This window comes from Petromyzon marinus, unplaced genomic scaffold (assembly GCF_048934315.1).
Source record: "Petromyzon marinus isolate PM22_M1 ecotype Great Lakes invasive population unplaced genomic scaffold, UKy_Petmar_22M1.pri1.0 PM_G_Scaffold_19, whole genome shotgun sequence".
NCBI lineage: Eukaryota > Metazoa > Chordata > Hyperoartia > Petromyzontiformes > Petromyzontidae > Petromyzon > Petromyzon marinus.
This window is the reverse complement of record NW_027422750.1, coordinates 42105-63837: the sequence shown is the minus strand read 5'-3', so window position 1 is coordinate 63837 and position 21733 is coordinate 42105.

The window sequence follows — 21733 nt, the reverse complement described above, 5'->3', positions numbered from 1 at the left end:
AACATATCCTTAATATTTCCGTTCTTCTCCGTGTGAGTCCCACGCCACACACCCGCTGCATTTAAATTCCAAATCGTGTTCATGAACACACCGCCAGTCACTTGAAACCGAGTCGGTGCTTAGAGGAGGGTGGCCCAGGACCGGTTCAGATAATCGTCACCGTTGTTGTTGGCCAGGAGCGGGAATCGAACTGGGGTCTCTGCTGTGTTGGTAGTGCAGTGTAGCCTGAATCTCTGCGCCGCTGCTTTCTCCTCACCCCCCTCAAAGTCCCCCCTCCCTGCAAACATCATCTATCAGCGGTCGTTGATGCAACAACGACAAGCCGGGGTCTTGTCTCTCTCTCTCCCTCCCTCTCTGTCCACCCACCTTCGCCCCCTGTTCCCAATACCCAGCACCCTATCTACCACTCCCACCAAGCGGTTCTCTCTCGCGATATGCCGCATCATGTGCATTAACTGTCCCCTCCCTCCCCCCTCTCCCCCTTCTCTTGTCCCCCCCTCCCCCCTCTCCCTTTGCCGTCTATCTCTCTCCGCGACTCCTCTGTCTCTCACGACCACCTCCCCCCCCGCCCCCCGGTCTCGACCCTTCTCGGCCTCCACGACTCTCCACGCTCTGTCCAAGTATTGCCTAACCCTCTCAATCGACACTTCTACCTCTCTACCACCTCTGATCCTTCCAGCCCCCTCCATGCCCCTGTGTGCCACCTCTCTCTCATTTCTTCTATCTACCTCTCTCCCTCCCCTCCTTCCAAGCCCCTCTCTCTCCCACCTTAGCATCTCTCCCGCTCTCTCTCTTATCTGCTGCTCTCTACCCTGGCCACCGGCCCATCTGACAATGTCTGCCTCCGCTCTTTCCCTCTCTGCTCCCCTATCTACCCCTCTGTTATCTCTCCTTCGTGCTCCCTCTCTCTCCCACCTTAGCATCTCTCCCGCTCTCTCTCTTATCTGCTGCTCTCCACCCGGGCCACCGGCCCCTCTGACAATGTCCACCTCCGCTCTTCCCCTGTCCATTGGCCTACGCACCTCTCCCTCTGCCCTCAATCTGGCCGCCTCTCTCTCCAATCGAGGCCTGTTTACTAACATCCTCTCCACTCTATTATCTACCTCTCTCATTGCCCTCAATCTGGCCCCCTCCATGTCCTACACACGCCGCTCTGCCGCCTGAACCACATCTCCCACTCCCCTCTGCCTGACCGGGTCCCTCTCCCCCCGCCCGTCCACCCCTCTCGCCCTCCCTCGCCCGCATCTCCCTCTCTTGTCCCCCCCGGTCCACGTTCTCCCTCGCTCCCAAAGCCCCGCCCGCATCCTCCCGTTCCCCGCGCACGTCTCTCCCTCCCCTCCGTCGAGCAAGCTCTCTACGAGCCCACTGCTCCTCCTCTAGCCCCATGACCCCCTCTTCCAACCGTCCACCTCCTCCTGCCCCCTCCCTCGCCCGCGTCTCATGCTCTCTTCCCGCCCGCCCCCGCTCCACATTCTCCCTCACTCTCCGTGGCCTCTCTCCGCCCTCTCCTCCGCCCCTCTCAATTCTGGCCATCTCCCTCTGTGCCCTCTGCCTCACGAGCTCTCTCATCTCACCCCATCTATCTCCCCCTGGTCGATCCCCCCCACCCCCTGGTCCTCTCTGTCCTCCCCCATCCCCGCCTCTCCTCTCTCTCTCCATCGTGGTACTCCGATTGCGCTCTTCCTCCTGGCCCCTCCCGCAGCGTCTTGCCGGGGGTAGCGATGCACCACGCGCACCTGTACCATGACAATGGCCGCCGTCGACACCGACATCAACGACCGCCGTTCGCCAGTAAGTGGCAGTGACATCGCCGTGGCGCCCGTGCCAGGCCAGGTACACTTTGAGGCCATGTGAAGTGTCAAAGGCTCGCTGGAAGGAGGAAGTCGCGTGACAGACTCAGCAGTTGCGATGGGTTAACTGACGGATGGCTATCGATTAGAAATCACATATCCCCGAGTCTCACCTGTGAGTGGCACCGCCTCACGCTGTTGTGGATCCCCACGTGGCTCGGAGCCTCAAAAGCTCCGTGACTCCTGGGTGGTGATACAAAGACAAAGAACCCCCGTGTAGCCTTAACAGACTGTTGGGGCAAGTGCTGTTAGCAAGTAGCAGCGCCACCTATGAAGGCCGGAACGGTACACGACGGGGTGGGTGGCCAGCACCGTGCCCGACCGCCTTTGTCTCCCAAAGTGGCGATGTTTGTACACCACACCGGGTACTCATTTGAGGCTGAGTCGACCTAGGGGAGGCCCAGAACCGGTTCAAATAATCGTCACTGGGTGTTGGCTGTGAGCGGGAATCAAACTCGAGTCGTTATGTTCGTAAGCAGCGTACTAACCGCTAGACTACCGCCACACACGTTACACACACACGCACAGTACACACACATGGTACACACACAGTACACACAGTGTACACACAGTACACACACGCACAGTACACACACACACGCACAGTACACACGCACGGTACACACAGACACACAGTACACACACACGGTGCACACATGCACAGTACACACACACGGTACACACAAACTCACAGTACACACACACACGCACAGTACACACACACACAGTACACACGCACGGTACACACACACAGTACACACAAACTCACAGTACACACGCACAGTACACACACAGTACACGCACAGTACACACACAAAGTACACACACAAAGTACACACACATAGTACACACACACGCACGGCACGCCCACACTGCTTCCGTCACGTGACTAAGGTTGACGCGCCGCCCCGTCTCCCAAGGTGACCTCTTGGCTCTCTCGTCTCTCCTCGACACGTAGATTAATTTCTTACTCTTACCTAGAAACGTCATTGTCAGTCTGTCTGTCTCTGTGGACGCAACTTGCGAGGAATTGTACTCACAAACTGTACTCACAAACTGTGGGGTCAAATTATAGTGCCCAGATACCACGCGATAAGCCCCGTGGTGAGCCAGTGCTATTCCTATTTCCAATCCATCAACATGAAAGTAGTTAAATTAACAATTTATTACTAATCTCCATATATATCAAAGGCAAAGTTGTGAATGTGTGTGTCTGTTCACACAGTTCCACAGAGGAAACTAAAATGACATTACGCAATCCCCAAAGTCGCACGCGGTAGGCTACACGACTCGGAGAACAGCGTCAGACTTCAAGACTTGCATCGCCATCATCATCATTCTTCCTCTCCACAAGTCATCGCACGTCAATATTCAACAAGCTGCACACACGTGCAAGTCACCTCTCGACCCGCCACCTGCACAGTTAACGCGATCAGACCCGGGGGTCAAATTAAAATTGTGTCGTCTTTGGTGACGTATTGCAATCGGTGTAATTTTAATGATGTACATACAGCAACTGCTGTACGTGCATCAAATTATATCATTGACAACGGGGTCCACTTTTGCGACATCTGTGTGCGGTCTTTTAATTATATAGATACGTAGTCAGTTCATTAGCATGGGGTTCCTCTATAAGGAATTGTAATTGTAAAATGTATTACTTAATAATACGCTTCCAGGCCACACTTAGCTTGTAGCAGTCAGAGCAGTTAAAATGACTGTACATGTGTAGGTATGAAATAAAATAAATTTAAAATAAAATAAAATAAATTTAAATTATTAAAACATTTAATTTAACGTAGGTATTAGATAAATTTAAATTAAATAAATTTACTAAAAATAATAATTTAACGTAGGTATAAAATTAATGTAATTTAAATAAATGTAATTTATAAAAAAATTATTTAACGTAGGTATAAAATAAAATAAATTGAAATAAATGTAATTTATAAAAAAATTAAATTAAACGTAGGTATAAAATAAATTTAAATAAATTTGATTCACAAAAAAATTCAATTTTATTTAACATATGTATGAAATAAAATTTAATTTATTACACATTTAAATTAAATTTAACGTATGTATAAAATAAAATGAATTTAAATTATAAAAAAAATATTCATTTATAAAAAAAATTACGTAGGTATAAAATACATTTTAAATTAATCAAAATTTCAAATTAAATTTAACGTAGATATAAATTTAATAACATAATAAATAAATTTTATTTTCTACCTCCGTCACTTTTCCGAAAGACGCAAAGAGTGTGGACCCACGTGACATCAAGGCTGTCCTAGTCTAGGCAAGGCCTCAGGGTGTACCGAGCCTTTCACAACAATAACAGCAGCAGCAGCAACAACGGTTCTCTTGAGAAAATGCTTTAAAAAAAAGTCAACGTAGCTTACCTTGACACTCGCGAACTTTAATGATTAAAATAATTAAAACAAAACTAAACACTCACACGCACAAGGGCAAACCTGGGCGCGTCTCCGGCGATGGTGCGCAGCGATTGGTCAACGGTTGTCCTATGCTAATTTTGGTATGCTAATTAATTTTAATCTGTATGCTAATGCAGTATATTTATCCATACTCATTAAGTTTAATGTTTATCCTAAATTAGTTAAAAATGTATGTTCGTTTCGTTAACATTCTATAATAGTATCGTTATATATTTTTATGCTATGATAACAGCAGTGCATACTGTGGTGGTACCTGCTATGATTACAGTAGTACATACTGACTGTGGTGGTACCTGCTATGATTACAGCAGTACATACTGACTAGTGGTACCTGCTATAATTACATCAGGGCATACTGTGGTGGTACTTGCTAAGATTACAGCAGGTATACTGACTAGTGGTACCTACTTTCACTACAGCAGTGCATACTGCTGTGGTGGTACCTGCTATGATTACAGTAGGTATACCAACTAGTGGTACCTACTATAATTACATCAGTGCATACCGTGGTGGTACCTGCTTTCACTACAGCAGTGCATACTGTGGTAGGACCTGCTAAGGTTACAGCAGTGCATACTGCTTATATGCTTTATCACGTGTTGTGAATGTGAGACAGTTTCATCCCAGAAATGGAATCCTTGACCGGCCCAGAGCAGACATTTCACTTTGCCTTAGAACCTGAGGTGGCACAGCATTAGCAATTCCAAGTTCTTTATGTGACCAATAGCGACGAATTGTGGCAAGCATTTGACATGAGTGGGTTATGACGTACTGTACTTCACTCTTATCGACCATTAACATAAGTCTGTGTTACTGGCGTTGTGCTGCCTCGGCTGGTACCAACTTCTTCTTTGACCACGTGGACCACGCGGATGAATGGTCTACGCGAGCCCAGCGACCGATGGAGAAGACCTATGGGGGCACGCAGCAGGAGACTCTCAGGCGAAATCGTGGAAGTCGCGTGACAGAATCCACGCGTGGATGATAGACGCATGCTGGCGAGACGTCGTCTTCAGTTTAATTTAAGTTTCATGTGTTAGGTGTAGAGCCCTGTGAGCCGTGCGGCCCTTGACTCGGGTGCAACCGCAACAAATAAAAACGTGAACATATTCATGTTGTGGGTCACTGTTGACGATGTGGGTCCCTGATGACGATTTGGGTCCGTGTTAACGATGTTAGCACTGAATTGGTCCTCGTCTAATAGCCTATATGTTCTACCATATGTAAACCCATAAGACAATAAATGTTACAATACATAGCATGTATAAGAATTCAAATTCATGTCAACCACCACTCATCCTCCCCTCGACTCACTCCCACGCTCAGCCCTCCACTAGGGTACCCCCCCCCCCCGCCCACACCGGTGGCAGAGGGCCTTGTTTGACCCAAGACACCTCTCCTTCTTTCCACAGAGCTACAAGACAATCAGAGTCTAGTCGTCCCACACATCGTCAGCAAGACGGATGAGGTGAGCTACGTCTGGCTGTGTGTGGCGCCGAGCGTGACGATTTTCTCCTCTTCTGCAGCGTGCGTCCACGACAACTTTCACCATCAAGCGTGCCTAGACTCCTCCAAGGCTCCGCTGTCTCTCCTGCCCTCGTCCTCCTGCTTCCGCTCCGTCCGATCGCCCCCCTCTCCTCCCGCCCCTTGCCGTCTCTCTTCACACGCGCACTCCGACCTCCCTCGCTTTCCACGTCAGGAGGTACGCCCAAGATCACTCGTCCTGCCCGCACCAACGGCTCACCCATCGTCTGACCGCGTCTCCGTTCATGCAGGTAAGGGCACCATCGCGGCGTAGCGGTTAGCGGCGCTGCGCCATTCTCGCTCACGGCCAATACCAGCGACAATTAGGGGCCGTCCGTGAATGACGTCACGCACCTAGAGGGGGGGGGGGGCGGGGTCAGACGTTTGTGACGATGTGTGGCAAGGGGGGGGGGGGGTTGAGAAATGTGACGTCACATCAAATTACGCAACTTTAAATAAATATAAACGCGTTCTACTTAAATAGACTTTGTAATGTTTTCTACCGACAACATCAGAGTGCAGCGCCACATTTACAACGCACTACAATGACAACAATAGTTTAAAGAGATTTGAAGCATGTTTTATTTTTTTTTGGGGGGGGGGGGGGGCAGAGCTTTGTGACGTCATATTTGAGGGGGAGGGGTCTGACTTTGTGACGTCGTGTGACGATTGGGGGGGGGGTCAAAAATCCTCTAAAATCACGTGACGTCATTTAAGGTCGGCCCCTTACCTGAAGCAGTCCTGAGCGTCACTTAGGTGGACTCAGCCATAATTAAGGAGGTGGTGAGGTGGGTGGGGGTGCTAACATCAGAATGTGAGAGACGAGCGGCCAGCCGTGGTTCTGTCCACACCAGCCCCTGGTGTTGTTCCATCACGATCCTCACCGGTGCTCGCTAACAGCGCACGCCCAGTGGGAGTCGATGAGTCCGTGGGTTTCTGTGCGAGTCCGTGGGTCCATGAGTGGGTCTGTGGATGCGTCAGTCTACATTGGGGAGCCTTTGTCTTTGCAGTTTGGGGACTAGTGCAGCACTAGTGTGTAGTAGTGTATAGTGTAGTGTAGTAGTGTAGTGTATAGTAGTGTAGTGTATAGTGTAGTGTATAGTAGTGTATAGTGTAGTGTATAATAGTGTATTGCATAGTAGTGTATAGTGTAGTGTATAGTAGTGTATAGTGGTGTATAGTGTAGTGTATAGTAGTGTAGTGTATAGTAGTGTATAATAGTGTAGTGTATAGTAGTGTATAGTGTAGTATATAGTGTAGTATATAGTGTAGTGTATAGTAGTGTATAGTGTAGTGTATAGTGTAGTGTATAGTAGTGTATAGTAGTGTAGTGTATAGTAGTGTATAGTGTAGTGTATAGTAGCGTAGTGTATAGTGTAGTGTGTAGTGTAGTGTATAATAGTGTTTAGTGTAGTGTATAGTGTAGTGTATAGTGTAGTGTATAGTAGTGTAGTGTATAGTGTAGTGTATAATAGTGTATAGTGTAGTGTATAGTTTAGTATAGTGTAGTGTATAGTGTAGTCTATAGTAGTGTATAGTGTAGTGTATAGTTTACTATACTAGTTATCACGTGACTAGTGTAGCTAGCCAGGTGGTGACCACACTCGTGCGTGCATCTCCACTCGTCCGTGTATGCAAGTAAGCGCTCGTGTGTGTATGTGCACCCGCGTGTTTGTTCGTGTCTGTATGTACGCACACTGTTGCACATGGTTCGCTCGTGTGGGTGTGTAGTGGAACGCACTGCTCATGAAAACGTTGCCTCGTTACGCGGTAAATGCTGCGGCACAACAGGAGGGCACTACAGGGATGAGGCTCTCCACTCTTGGTGCTGTGAATTAAAACAGCGCCAGCGTGGAGAATCCTGATCCCTACAGCTCGTAGCTGTGACGGAGTGAGAGTGATCAGCGGACAGCCACCATGGTTGCCAGGTAAGGGGAGACTTCACCCGGAACTCTCCTCCACACGTGTTCCCCTTGAACATTGTCGCAATAAACGTACGATCAGGAATCTTTAAAATATCCGACCTTTGTTGTTCTGCAAGAATATTGACGCTTAAACTCGTATCGAACTCTTCATGAATTCACTTGGTCAAACAGTTCAGGTACTCGGCAAAGCATTTCACCACCCGGTATTCAACAGTTGAACAATCTACTCTAAATCAACACCGAAATGTCAAATTATCATCCACCATTGACTTCCACATCGATGGAAGCCATTTGCCATGACGTCCAAGCCATTAAACACCGGAACAACGAACGTGCCATTCAAGTACATCATGAAACCCATTATCTGAAGTAGTTTGTATTAAACAATAACTGAATAATAGAAACACGTTTACAATATTGAGCGAAGTTATAGTCACGGACTTTTTCTAACTTTAGCTCAACAGGACCACAAAAGCTCAGATGTGGTTCATAATAAATGAATCAATCTGATTGAAATCATGACCTGGCCAAACACTTTTCGATTTCAACATCACCTTATAAAAGAATAACATTTTAAATATAAGCGCACAACTTTATCTATCTGTGATGAGCACTGCACTTTCCGTTGTTTTCATGCAGGGGGCGCTGCAAACCTACGCACCCCCTGTATGGACGACGGAGGCGCAGGGACAGACGTTCGATTACGCTGGAATCGATCTGCAGACGGCGGTCTTCTCGCACGGCCAGCAGCTCGATGTCGCCTTATCTCGATCCCGCAATCCCAAACAGGTGAAAGTCCGCATCGAACCAAACCCCCGGCAAGGCCATCTACTTAACGAGAGAAAATTCAAACGAAATGTCGTTTTCAATTAAGTCTTCCACATGTGAATTGATACAAGCTTTTAATGAAGAAATAAAATCATCTAATTCAAAACACAACACAATTCAAAGATGTTTCATTGCAAATGTTGTGACTTTCCTGGCCTGAAGGCCGTCAATGTGTTGGACCATTATTGGTGCACAGCGTCTCAACAACAGCAGTGGGGTTTGCTTCAACCGATAGGTACGAACATCCAGATGTGAATTAGCAAGGTGCATTTCTAGTCCCAGTTAGACAAAATCTACGTCAACACGTAAGACAAAACTACAATTCGTGTTGTAGAGAATGTACCTCCTCCTATACGTGTAACTTTTAAGTGGTATGCCTTGTAACTGATGAATGATCCGAGCGTGCTCCCTATTTCAAAGACGAGTTGCTCCAGAGGCAGACGCTTCGTGAAACACAAAAGTACCCTTTGACCTGTATCACAAGAACAACGGGTCTCACCCGAGTTCTCTGTACAGGTTACTTCCAAAACACACACACACTTTGTCCTAACATCACTTAATCAATGTTTGACCGTCACAGAAAAAATGTTCCATGCACGCGCACAGTATTAATTCTAAATTATTGACGGGCATATTAAGAACATTGCATTACTGCAGCGAAATTGACTGCATCACGTTACATCGTATTAACAAGTTATTTAACAAATACGCACCGTCTGCTTAACAGTGTATGTACACCGTAGTATTGTTGCGTCATTCAAAACGAGTAGGCGTCTGGGTCAAAATGTAGCAAATTCAAACCATTACGCTACAAATAATAAATCACGGCACTTCGATGGCAACACAAGCAATCGTCATCAGGTGGGACAAGCACAGCAGCAAGAAGACAAAACTGCTGAAGTAGGCGCCTACTTCAGAGTCTTCTTCTTGCTGTGGTTGTCCCACCTGATGACGATTGCTTGTGCTGTGATCTAAACGCCGTGGTCTGTTAAGCTTCGAATCAAGATTGCCTACAAACTACACAACTGAGATGACGCATCAATCATCCCCCCCTATTGACAGGCTCTTGTCCACATGCAGGCCGGTGCAGGGCCACCACCCTGTGCCACACAGGGGCAGCTGCTACTTGGGGATGCTCTTCGAGAGTTTCAGACGAGATACAAAACTCCTAGTTGCTGAGGCGATTAAGTAAGCACCATGTAAAAGCAATTATCATTAGAACATCGTGAATGCTTGGGAGCTTATTGGCTCTCGCTCCTGGTGAGAGATTGACCCAACCCACAGGTCCACAAAGACTGGCCGCTCTTACTCTGCAGGTTGAACCTAGGAGCTGAGTGTTCAACTTCACATTCTTGTCATTAAAGGCCTGTGACAAAGGTGCATCTATTGGAGCGACATCGTCTCTGGCTTACACATCTACTGGGTCTCCACTTGACTTTGGATTGTCTCGGAGGAAGTCCACCCACACCTCCACTTCCACAAACTGCTGGGAGTTGCCTCGCTCTGCCTCACAGTCAGAATTCTCCTTCCTGCGTCACGTTGCCTCCATCGATGTGAAGGTCCCATTTTGGAGTTGAATCTTCATCTTCACATTTCACCTTCACTTCTTCGCATTTCACCATCACCTCTTCCCTCTTCACCATCACCTCTTCATATTTCACCTCGATACCTTTAAAAGTGTCCACGCTGGGATTTTCTTCCGGTTCGTGTTTCATGAGGGATGGGCTCATGGTGGCACTTTGACTTTCACAAGCCGATTTCAGACTCCACTCCTTGCGGATCTTCTGATGCTTCTGTGTTCTCTGGTGTACTTGAAGATTTTATGAATGTGCAAACACCTTCTTGCAGAGTGCACATGAAGGGTTTCTCTCCCGTGTGTGTTCTCTGGTGTGTTACAAGAGGAGATGACCGTGCAAACGCCTTCCCACACACACTGCACATGAAGGGTTTCTCTCCTGTGTGTGTTCTCTGGTGTACTTTAAGATGTGATGACTGTGCAAACGCCATCATACACAGAGTGCACCTGAAGGGTTTCTCTCCTGTATGTGTTCTCTGGTGTACTTGAAGATTTGATGACTGTGCAAACATCATCCCGCACAAAATGCACTTGAAGGGTTTCTCTCCCGTGTGTGTACTCTGGTGTCTTTGCAGATTTGATGAATGTGGAAATACCTTCACACACACACTGCACTTGAAGGGTTTCTCTCCCGTGTGTGTTCTCTGGTGTAGTTGAAGATGTGATGACTGTGCAAACGCCTTCCCGCACATTGTGCACTTAAAGGGTTTCTCTCCTGTGTGTGTTCTCTGGTGTTTTTTAAGAGTAGATGACTGTGAAAATGCCTTCCCACACACAGTGCACTTGAAGGGTTTCTCTCCCGTGTGAGTTCTCTTGTGCCGTGTGAAATATCCAGTACGATCCGTGCTGTATGCACACCGGTCGCATTGTTGACTCGTCATACCGAGCTGCGCCGAGCGCCTTTGCTCCATCAGACCAATTCTGCAGAGGAAGTGTCAGAGGAAGGGTCAGCTGCAGACATAAAAAAATAATATCCACACCATCTACACGACAGTTTCGAGGCACAGAGGAATGCATATATAGTCACATGTGACTTATACGTCTATACTTATTCATATATTCATGATGCAGTAAAAACGTTTCCCAAATTCATCACAGGGCTGTTATGGCACACAATGAGAGGGCAAATGGTCATAAACATGCATGGAAGCCCTCGATTCTTCAAAATTAATGTTCACCCAAAACCCCGAGCACACAATTTCGGCTGTCTGGCTACAAAAGGAATATTTATGAGAGCTAAATTCAGCTGACATAGCAAAGGGTGTTGAAAACAATACTATTTGTGTTAGGCAGAAATGCATAAATTAATGTTCAATCGCAACTTAGAGGTGTGAATCCAGGCTCAGATGTCCTTGAATGCCGGGATGAACAGTTCCGACTTCAGCTGAATGTGTGTGCTGTGTTAACTTCCTGTTTCCATTCATATAAAGAGTTCCAGAGGAAAACAAAAATAAACTATTGTTACGATATAACCTCCGTGTTCAACAGAGTTAATAGACGTTAATGCAAACACAAACTGTACACTGTCACTGGGTAAACAGGCGGTGGCATGTCTAGAATCATGCCTGGCCACCTTCATCTGCTTGGCATGAATGCTTCCTCACTCCACCAAGTAATTAATTGAGGATCAACGAACATAGCCGAGGCAAACTGGAGTTTGCGTGTCTCTCTCCGTGGTGAGATGTTAACTAACTCACCTGGTATACAGGAAGTATACCAGGCCGATAGACATTGACACACGTATTCTTGTTTCTTTCAGTAAAGTTACGTAGATAGAAAATAACAATAACAGATAAAACAATTACATTAAATAAAGACCACTTGAGTTGCAATCAAAACGCGGGGTTTTTTGCTTTATTTAATATATTTTTATGTTTATTATGTTATTGTTATTTTATTTTCTATCTACGTGACTTTACCGAAAGAACCAAGAATATTAATTCCTGCAGTCACCAAAGTTTTAAGTCAAAACATTCACACACGTTGACAAAGCCTCACCTTGTGTTGTTGTGGGCAGGTCGCTTCTGATAACAAGAGCGGTATAGCAGCTCAAGCGGGCTTGGCCTGCTAACAAAAGAAAATAAAAACTGCGTGAATATTTACAATAAAACAAAGTTACAAAGTGGCGAGCCGGGTGAAGACAAATTAAACTTAAGCGAGATAATTAAAGTGAACGCAATCAGGCGAGGGCAGGAGGCAAGGCCCCGCGTGGCTAGGCCCCGCGTTGTAAAGTTCCAACCTGGACATCGATTCCCGTGCTCGCTGCTACTCAACTGACATCCCTGAGAGAGAGGCTCTACCTTGGTAAACAACAACAACCACAACAACCACCACAACAACAACAATCGCAATGAGAATTTCTCACCTCGGATTTCAGTGCAGGAAGTGATAGCTTCCTGTAACCTCGTGACGTCACGCGGTATCAGGTGACCTGACGTCACTTCCGGAGTACGAGACACGCTCCTCCCACAATGAGCGGCTCCGTAACTAAATAAATTAGAGATTGAATAAATTATGCTAATGTTACTCGTCCCATGTGTCGTGGGCAATGAACTCGTCGCAATAAACTCGTGACGGCTTTAACGAGTACATTATGTTATTGAGCCGCCAGTGACTGGGCGTAGCTTTGCCCAAATAAGGATTGGCACTGGAACGCAATCGGCAGTGACCCAAGCGCAAGGTGACGTCACGCTCAAGAGCACAGTGGAATACCTTGGTGACATGACGTCACTAGCAAGGTACACCTCCCCCTGGCGTTTCACGCCGATGAAGTAATGCTGAGTGGTGACGTCACAGAGAGGGATTGGAGTTTAAGTTGATTTAGATTCATTTTCCATTGCTCCCTCCCTTGGGTGTGTGGGCTCAGCTACAACAACGTGGACATTATTGTGTATACACTGTGTGTGTGTACACTGTGTGTGTACACTGTGTGTGTGTGTACACTGTGTGTGTACACTGTGTGTGTATACACTGTGTGTATACACTGTGTGTGTGTACACTGTGTGTGTACACTGTGTGTGTGTACACTGTGTGTGTACACTGTGTGTGTGTACACAGTGTGTGTACACTGTGTGTGTGTGTACACTGTGTGTGTACACTGTGTGTACACGTACACAGTGTGTGTGTGTACACTGTGTGTGTGTGTGTACACTGTGTGTGTACACAATGTGTGTGTATACACTGTGTGTGTACACTGTGTGTGTACACTCTGTGTACACTGTGTGTGTTTACACTGTGTGTGTACACTCTGTGTGTTTACACTGTGTGTGTGTTCACTGTGTCTGTGTACACTGTGTGTGTACACTGTGTGTGTGTTTATACTGTGTGTTTACACTGTGTGTGTACACTCTATGTGTGTGTACACTGTGTGTGTACACTGTGTCTGTGTACACTGTATGTGTGTGTACACTGTCTGTGTACAGTGTGTGTACACTGTGTGTACAGTGTGTGTGTGTACACTGTGTGTGTGTACACTGTGTCTGTGTACACTGTGTGTGTTTACACTATGTGTGTGTGTACACTGTGTGTGTGTGTACACTGTGTGTGTACACTGTGTGTATGTGTGTACAGTGTGTGTACACTGTGTGTGTACACTCTGTGTGTGTACAATCTGTGTGTGTGTACACTGTGTGTGTGTTTACACTGTGTGTGTGTACAATGTGTGTGTGTGTACACTGTGTGTCTTTACACTGTGTCTGTGTGTACACACAGACACAACCTCTACCGTCAGCAGTGGATGGGTGTAGCGAGGTGCAATGCCCCCCCCCATCTCTGTGATTAAAACACACAAACACCACTAGCCTATAATAATGTGACCAAAAAGGACAAAGAGTACGTTTGACCTGTCAACTGATGTAAATTCCACATTTATATGGCATAGCCCAGTCTCTCCATTGGATGACTCCTGTTAATCTCACACAGAGTAGTACTCAATTTATTGAGCTCTGATGCCCAAACTGTATTTTGAAATTGCAACCTTTAAAACTGCGAGACAAACGTTTTAACCACATCACTTTCCAGCCAGATATCTCTGCCCAAGTTGGAGCACTCTACCAATGAATCCAGTCATCTGAAATGAACGTTATTGTAACATGCATTCGGAATTCCTTTGGTCGCCCAAATCAGCCTCCGCACCTTGGCATGGATAGCGAGTCCTGCACTCACGTCAGAAGCAATAACGTCCAGCTATTTTATTTCAGCATGGCAGATTTTAAGCCACGTTGACTTGGGATAAACCTCCCCAGGTACTTGGTCCGGTTGAAACTGTAAAAATAAAAGTGTACCCTTAGGGGTTAGCCTGAATTGAACCCATGAGATCGGATCCAAGCGTAATGCATCAAAGCAGCACTCCCATCTCGCTGGATTTGTTCAAAATATCTGTGCTATACACCATACTACTTTACAGTAAAATACTACTAGACTTTAGCTGTAATGTAGCATGTTTATGGTAGAGTGGATTATTTGTAAATTTTGATTGAAAATCCGAAGTGTCTTCAGTTATAAGACTCCGTCATTCTTCAAGCTGCATACCAATGTTGAACGAACATTTACATTGCTAAAGGACATTTACAGATGATACATTATTAATGTTTGAGACAGAGGGACATGCCAATGCACGTGAATGTTTTTCAATTAAACATATCAAAACTATACAGTTGCAATGATATTAAAATTAAATCCAAGCAACATTACCATTTTCCCTGCTCCTTGAGTTTGTGCTCAATACTTTAACGTGTACAGGGCCATGGCGGTGTGGGGGCCGACGTCCACCCCACCGCCCTCGCTGGGCAGGTGGGGCGTGACGTCCGCCCCTTCCGCCGCCTCCTCCACCGCGTCGGTCGGCTCCCGCCGGCCCCCGCCGACCGAGCGATCGGGGCCCCCCGCGCTAGCGCCCTCTCCGAGGGACAGACTCGTGCTGCTGGCTCACGGCCGCACGGAGTAAACCCACGCACCCCCGCGCGCACCGCGGCTATCGCTAACGCAGCGGACAGCGGCTCGCTAGCGCCTACACCGGCGAGCGATTACCTCCACGAGCATCCGCGGGCACCGCAGCCGTCGTTAACACGGGGCCCGAACGGTCTCGCACCTGCGGGCGATTATCTCAACGCGCGTCCGTGCACGCCGTGCGCCCACTACGGCTGACGCTGACGCAGCACGCGGCGGCCCACTCGCGTCCACGCCGACGGGCGATGATCTCAACGCGCGAGCTCCGGCCGCGGCTCCGCCCTCGCTCTCGCCGCGCATCCGCCCACGGAGCCGCTCCGCACGGGGATCACACGCGCACCACACCGATGCTCTCTGCTAAATTTTATTCGTGGCGCAAACCCCGCACCGCCCGGAGGGAATATTCTACGAGCGGAGCCTAGCCTACCGCTACCCAAGTCCACAAATGCTCGCACGCCCCATCACGTACCTCGCGGCCATGCTCACGGCGTCGCGCGGACGCCGTGAGAGTCGGTAGGGACGAAGACGAAAGGGAACTTTGCCTATCGCCGCCTCGTAGCGGCGCTCGCCGGCGTCGCATGGATGCCGCGGGCGGCTCGAGAAGGCGGGGAGCGTCGCGTGCGACTCGTCGCCGCCGACCCGGCGAACCTTCGCGCGCCCAAACAATTTGAAGCCAACTCAGGGGCGCCGCAATGTGACTTGCTCTGCGAGGGTCGGCCATTCTCCTGGCACCGGGAAACCGCGGGACTTTCATCCCAGAGACCCTTCGGATGAAAACCCGTCGTGACGGGCAATCCCCCGCCAGGACGCTACGTGTGCGCGCTGCAGGTGCGTGCTCGGTGTGGGGGGCCACGGGGGAGTCGAGGCGCCGGCAGAGTTGCTCCGAGACCGTGGCACCACAACGGATCGGGAATTGTGTTGAAATCCGGCTCACGCAAAAGCACAAAAGGGGCGACCCAACGGGACCCGAAATCAAATCGATTCGCCGAGTCGACAAATGTGCACATCGCCCCGGGGATGGCAACTGACAGTCGAGTACGGAAAATCGTGATGTGAACAGATTCTGTTTATGTGCGACACAACTTCACGCCACATGGTCCCACGGGGAAAGACGGTGGCGTAAGTAAATACAAAAACGAACCAGTAAACCATTGGTGATTGAATTTAGATTTAAAGCTTTCGTGACTGCAGGGATTCATATTATTGGTTCTTTCGGTAAAGTCACGTATAAGGAAAACAATAAAATAATAAAAATATAAAACAATAAAATTCTCACAACGTTTCGACTGCAACACGAGCAATCGTCATCAGGTGTGAAAACCACAGCAAGAAAATTTGAAAAAAAAATTGGTAATGGATCAAAGCTATGAAGGTGATGATCCAGGAAAATTATATTATGATGCTGTGGGAAAAGGTAATAAGTTACTCTAAAGTGCCTGGCCATGGAAACGTTGGTAATGATTAGGAAAAAGTCTTAAATATGTTGACGTGTAAATCAGCAAATCAAATTAAATCCACAGAGGAGGGAAAGAAGGATCCCAAACATGCGACACTCAGAACCAAAAGTGGCAGAGACTCGGCCGAGAGAGTGGAGAGAGAGGAAGAGACTTTTCAGGACTTTATTTCCACTAAAAAATTTACAAAAAAACATTACAGGAAAAAAACACCTAAATGGAAAATCAATAAAACATCAAACTCTTAACAGCGGTATGCGCATGAAATACAAATGGCAGCGGGATAGAAGTTGTGGAAACGAGGCATGCACGGACATCTCCGTGTGCAGCAAAGTTGTTCAAGGGTTTTTCAATTTTATAAAGAATCAAATGTTTTGACATCAGAATGCGATGTGAACAATATATATTTTTCTCCCGTACAAAACGAAATGTCAAACACCTAAATTCGTTTTTTCTTCAAGGATTCTGTTGTCTTAGTTACGTATGCAGTCTGCAAGTTTTTTTAATGTGGGCACGTGCAAATATTGTCTGGGTACATGAAAATATTTCTTTGAAAATGTGTCCTAGACACTATATTTGTAAGTTAATAAAAGTAGAATTGAAACATTAGCACAATGTAGATTTGTATATTGTAGGGTAGAAATATATTTATCATAGTGATGATCTAACATTGGTTTAATACAATTTATATTTTTACTTAGAATACTTTAGCCATGCAATAGACTAAATATAATGCTTGTGTTTTAAAAGAAAAAAATATATTTACTAGGATTAAAGTTGCGCGAAAGATTTTCTAAAATCTGAGGCTTGGAGAATTGCATGCTGGGAATTAAATTGAGACAGAAAGGGGTTAATGCATGGCTTGCAGAGCAGTCGCACGTTACAGAGACCATTGACAAAACAGAATGCGATGTGAACAATATATATTTTTCTCCGCTACATTTTCAAAACGAAATGGCGTTGACATGTCAAACACCTGAATTAGTTTTTTCTTCAAGGATTCTGTTGTCGGTTTTCATTAAAGTGCAATGACAGGGTGACACCTGCTGACATGACAGGGTGACACCTGCTGACATCACAGGGTGACACCTGCTGACATCACAGGGTGACACCTGCTGACATCACAGGGTGACACCTGCTGACATGACAGGGTAACACCTGCTGACATGACAGGGTGACACCCGCTGGCCTGGCAAGGGCTTCACGGGTACGGCCACAGAGGTAACAACCAATCAGGGAAGGAGGCGCATCTGGGGCAAAGGCAACAGGTGGGGCTAGCCGAGTTACTCCGGTAACCTTTGCGAAAGGTTCCACGAGAGGGCGTGGCCGGAGGCGGGGCCTAGCCATGCCTCTGGCCACATTCTCAGAGGATTTGCCTTGCTGAGGATGTTGTAGGCGAGCTGACATGCCACCTCCCGTGCTCCCTCCTCGCTGGAGCTCAGAAATTTGGGGAAGATGTCGGCGCCTTCTCCCACCCCGGGAATCGACACCTTATAGAGGAGGCCCACGGGTATCCCGGGCTCCGAGTGAGCGTGCAGCTCGAAGATTGGGTAGCTGATGCCGGCGGTCCGGCACAGCATCCGCAGCCGCACCTCCCACGACAGCATGGCCGCCTCCGGCAGCGCCTCGAGAGCTACGGGCATGGGCCGCAGGTGGAGAGGTACCCACCACAGCCACGTGCGTGCCCCCCAGCCCTCAAACAGGCTGTGTGTGGCTTTGCCGGTGCCCGTGCACTCCGGCTGCAGCAGGTCTGGTACGGCCACCTCCATCTCCACCGCCGCGGCCGCAGCCACCCGTTCCGGGATGGCCCAGTCCACCTTGATGGTCCGGCCCCATAGCTGCAAGGTGATTCGAAGGAGCTTCTTCCTGGCCATGGCGGCCGCGTGATGGCTCCCGTACTCGATGAACGCGTAGCCTCGGTTGAGGGTTTTGTCCCAGCAACAGACGCTCATCGTGACGTCCACCACGCCCTCCGTGGCACCGCTCATCACAATCATCACCTCCGCTCGCTTCTTGTCCTCTGGCAGCCCCCCAATAAAGAGGTGGCGATTGTCCACACTGAAGCGGACTCCAATGCGGCGTCCGGGACGGATCTCGAATTTGTTGAGTTTCTTGACGGCATCCGTGGCTTGGGCGCGCGTGGCGTAGGTAGCGAATGCGTAGCCGCGGTTCTCTCCGCTATGCTCCATCATGAGGTGGAGCTGGTAGAGATTCCCCACCGTCTCCAGCACGGGCACCAGCTCGTCCTCGTAGAGGTCGCGCGGGATCCTCCCCAGAAACACCTCGCAGCCACGTGCGGGAGGGGGCCCCTGCCAGTCGGGCGGCGGTCCGAACTTCCTCTGTCCGTTCTCCTGGACGATGTTGTACCCCGTGCGCAACATGAGGTCCAGCAAGACCTTCATACAGGCCATGCCGAGCACCGGTGGTTTGGCTACTACGGTGGTGCTGGGGCAGCGCCTTGGGGCCCGGTGGAGCCCTTGACACTCTGCGCGGTCGCCTCGTGCCGACAAAGCCACGGGGGGAATCAGCTCCTGAAAAGCCAAATCCCCGGCAGGAACTCGCTCGGCCCAAACCTACAGGCCAGCAGTGGAGAGAGGAAGAGAGAGAGTGGAGACGGATGGAGAAAGAGAGACGTGTTTGTTCGGTCCATGGGCCTAAATGTGACGTTAGCGTAGCCTGTGCAGTATGCATACAGCACTTTTGTCAATCCACTGCTGGATGAACCCCTTCCCCACATTGTGCAAAGGAGACAAGAAACACAAACCCACACGGTTCCCGAGCGGCGCTCACGAGGCGGCGTTTGACTTCGCGTGGTGAACTTCGCCCGTGATGACGTCACTGGGCACGACAGGAGAGGTTGGCGCTGACTTTTAGCGCCGTTTTTTTTCTCCCCATCCAATAGTCCATGAGACGCTTCAAAATGAGACCGTTTTGCCGGTATCAAAGTATGACAAAATAAGAATAGATTTGATCCTTTTTTGGCAATAAAACGGGTGTTTAGATGTTCAAACACCAAACAGAAACCTTCTTCAATGAATCGTAAGATCTGTTTTATTGCCAGAAAGGATACAACCTATTCTTATTTTTTCATAGCCCATGAGATGTCTCCTTTGTCGGTACCACGTGAGGTGGCCTAAATTGAGCAGTTTCAATTTCTCTACGTGGCCAGTGATAAACAAATGCAATGAGTGAGACTATCAAGTAATTTACTTTCATTTTCCATCCAAATAAATGGGTACGACTGAAGTGTTGCTACCTTAGGTGGTACCGAGTTCTGCTCTGGACCATGAGTGGGCCGTGTAATAAATTTTGGCCAGTTTTCAACATTGTTAGGTCCCTAACAGCAACAGAGCTGTTGTACTACAATTGTGTTCATATTGGATCATCTTTACAACAGAGCAGACATGCAGACAGAGCTAATGCTTAATGCTTTCAACCCACGTTGTTGAAATGTGAGTTTACTTGCAAATGGAATCACAGTTCTAGATTTAAAGCTTTCGTGACTGCTAGGATCCATACTCTTTGGTTCTATTGGGTAAAGTCACGTAGGTAAAAAAAAAAATAACAAAAATCACGTTTCGGCCACAACACGGCCTTCATCAGGTGAAGGGACGAGACTGTCTGGAGGACAGCGCTGGAGTGACACACTGTTTCCTTCAAGTGCACTGTGAGTGGGAAGGCATTTTCATGGTCATCTGTTCCTAAAAAACACCAGAGAACACACACGGGAGAGAAACCCTTCAAGTGTACTCTGTGCGGCAAGGCGTTTTCAGATTCATGGCATCTTGTAACACACCAGAGAACACACACGGGAGAGAAACCCTTCAAGTGCACTCTGTGCGGGAAGGCGTTTGCACAGTCACCACATCTTGAAGTACACCAGAGAACACACACGGGAGAGAAACCCTTCAAGTGCAGTGTGTGCGTGAAGGCATTTGCACAGTCATCTGCCCTTGTAAAACACCAGAGAACACACACGGGAGAGAAACCCTTCAAGTGCAGTGTGTGCGTGAAAGCATTTGCACAGTCATCTGATCTTGTAAAACACCAGAGAACACACACGGGAGAGAAACCCTTCAGGTGCAGTGTGTGCGGGATGGCGTTTGCAGATTCATCAAATCTTCGAAGACACCAGAGAACACAAAAGCATCACAAGGAGCGGAGTCGGAGTCTGAAATCAGCTTGTGAAAGTCAAAGTGCCGCAATGTGCCCATCATGAAACAAGAACCGGACGAAAATCCCAGCTTGGACACTTTTAAAGGTATCGAGGTGAAATATGAAGAGGTGATGGTGAAATGTGACGAAGTGATGAGCGAAGAAGTGAAGGTAAAATGTGCAGATGAAGATTCAACTCCAAAATGGGACCTTCACATCGTGAAGCAGGGGGAGAATTCTGACTGAGGCAGAGCGAGGCAACTCCCAGCAGTTTGTGGAAGTGGAGGTGTGGGTGGACTTGCTCCTAGACAATACAAAGTCAAGTGGAGACCCGGTAGATGTGTAAGCCAGAGACGATGTCGCTACAATAGATGCACCTTTGTCAAAGGCCTTTAATGTCAAGAATGTGAAGTTGAACACTTTGTGGGCCTGTGGGTTGGGTAGATCTCTAACCAGGAGCAAGAGCCAATAAGCTCCCAAGCATTCACTGTTATAATAATAATAATTTATTTTACATCGTGCTTGCTTAATCGCCTCAGAAACTCGGAGTTTTGTGTCGTACCTCGTCTGAAACACTCGAAGAGCATCCCCAAGTAGCAGCTGCCCCTGTGTGCCACAAGGTGGTGGCCCTGCACCGGCCTGCATGTGTACAAGAGCCTGTCAGTGGGGGGCGATGATTGATGTGTCATCTCAGTTGTGTAGTTTGTAGGTAATGTTTAGAATTTGCTACATTTTCACTCAGACGCCAGCATGCAATGGCCTACTCGTTTTGAATGACAATATAGTATGTTTTACATACACTGTGAAGCAGAATATGCAACTTTTTTAAAAAGCTTCTTGTTAATACGATGTAACGTGATGCAGTATATTTCACTGCAGTAATCCAATTTTCTAAATATGCCTGTTAATAATTTAGAATGTATACTTGTCTGGTTTTGTGCATTCTTGTAACATTTGATCTATAAGGGTCAAACATTGAATAAGTGATGTTAGGACAAAGTGTGTGTGTGTGTTTTGG